This window comes from Penaeus monodon, chromosome 6, assembly GCF_015228065.2.
Source record: "Penaeus monodon isolate SGIC_2016 chromosome 6, NSTDA_Pmon_1, whole genome shotgun sequence".
Lineage (NCBI taxonomy): Eukaryota > Metazoa > Arthropoda > Malacostraca > Decapoda > Penaeidae > Penaeus > Penaeus monodon.
The window spans coordinates 46,717,933-46,720,432 of NC_051391.1; positions in this window are offsets into that span (position 1 = coordinate 46,717,933).

A 2,500-nucleotide genomic window follows, 5' to 3' on the forward strand; every position below is an offset into this window, starting at 1 on the left:
CTCTTTCTCAACGAATAATGCAAGACTCGCCATGTATCCCTCGTCGTTATAGCGTCGATTTCGTTATCTATACTCAATGATTTTCGACCATCAGAAATCACTGATGAAACTTGTAGTCAATTTACACGATTTTTTGTCTGTATCTTAAAGGCAAATGATGCCAAGAAGATTTAAGAGTGGATTCAGAATACTAATATCTATATAATGTAGTCGAGAGAATAGCAATTTAATTTTTGTAAGAACGCTGCGAAGGGAAATCTTTATCATTATCATTATTTTGATCGCCATTGTTATCATTATCATTATCATTATTTTGATCTCCATTGTTATCATTATCATTATCATTATTATTGGTTTCATAAAAAGTGTCATCAAAATTATGACTGTTTTAACATTTGTTATCTTTATTATTATGCTTATCATACTGATTATCATTATTACCATAGTAGGATGATAATAAAGCCGCGGTGGCCGAGTGGTTAGAGCATCGGACTCAAGACTGGCACGACGGCAATCTGAGTTCGAGGGTTCGAGTCACCGGCCGGCGCGTTGTTCCCTTGGGAAAGGAACTTCACCTCGCTTGCCTTCCTAGCCACTGGGTGGCCAAGCCGGTCCAAGTCAGTGCTGGTCCCAAGCCCGGATAAAATAGAGAGAATGATTACCTAAAAGGTAACACCGGCACTCTCCGTGGAAAGGAACTGGGGACCCTACCACGTACTCACTCCAAGAGCATCACAACATAAAAACTACAATTAAGTATCATGCTGTGACCACGGCGGCTCAAACATGAACGTACCGTTAATAACAACAACAACAACAATAATAATAATGATAATAATAAGACGGTCAAGACGGCCCTGTTCAGCATGGGCACTTGACTGTTATCAGGCGACTTCTGTCGACAGCAACGAAAACAACAACAGCAACAAAATGATACTACAAGTAGTATGAATAATAATAAGGCATCATCTCATAGAGCGTAAGAACTCTATAACAAGCAAGAAAATAAGGGAACATTGGAAGAGAAAGAAAAAAATGAAACTTGACGTACTAGGCATTGGAATAATCAGATGGCCGGGAGTAGGAAGTGAAGAAACAGAAGGAAATTAGCTAATATACCCAAAAGGAGGGCACAGCTAAATGGGAAGTGGGCATACGTGTCACAGACCATATCTAGATATATCATGTGCAATTGGGCAATATCAGATAGAGTCACACTGGTTAATTTGTGAGGAAGAATATTCAACATCAACATAATGCAGGTACATGCTCCCACAAATGCTAGGACAGAAAAAGAGATAGATAAATTCCAAGGAGATATAATAGCAGCAAAACTACAGTGCAGAGAAGAGGAGGTAATTCTTATAATGGAGGATTTAAATGCAAAGGTGGGTGAAGGAAGTTTTGAAGGCATTGTTGGACAGTGTGGCCTCAGAAACGGAAATGACAGGGGCACAAGATGATTAGAATATTGGACTGCAGAAAACAGGCAACTCATCATAAACACTTGGTTTAAACACCATCCGCGGAGAATATACACCTGCAAAACCACTGGAGATAGAACCAGGAACTAAATAGATTACATAATAGTCAATAGAAGGCTAAGAAATGCAAACCAACAGATGAAAATATACCCAGGGGCAGAGAGAGATACCGATCATAATCCAATAGTAGCAACAGTGGAACGAAGAATCAAGAGACCTAGAAAAAAAATAGAAAGAAGAAAAATAAACAAAAAGCATAAGACTTAAGAAAAAAATAGGGAGATACGAGGTATTAAAGGAAGAATACGAAACTGAAGAAAGGACAACACAAGGGTAGGAGACAGCATTTCACAGAGCCATTGAAAAGGGAACTAGAGAAGTAATACCAACCAAAGAAAGACAGAACCAAAAACCATCGAAGAAATCCATACATTAATGGATGGAAGGAGAACATACAAAGACAAATTTGAGAAGTATAGGGAACTTAATAGGAAAATACTTAGAGAATGTGCGAAAGTAAAAGAATGGATGAATGGAAAATGCACAGAAACTGAACAACTAAAAGGGGTTAACCAACAGACGATGTACGAGAATGTAGGAGAAATCACCAGCAGAAGAAAATAAAATCAGAATATAGCAGTAAAAAAGGAGGGATGGAACAGTAGCCATAGAAATCAGCGGAGTTAAAGATAGGTGGAACGAATATATCAAGGAATAATTTACAAATAAATGAAAAGAATCTGGAGACATATAAAATGATGAGGGGCCAGACACATTGAAAGAATAAATAGAAAAAGTACTAAATGGGATGAAAAAAAGAAAAAGACTTGGCGAGGACGGAACTGCAACAGAAATGCTGGAAGCACTTGATGAATTAGGTATAAAAATCACGACAGAGATAGCCAACAAGGTCTACAGTACAGGAGAGTTAACAGATCAAATGTGTCAATCAGTATTCATAACCATACCCAAGGATCAAAGGAACACTAGAATCTAAAAAGCATCGAACCAGCAAG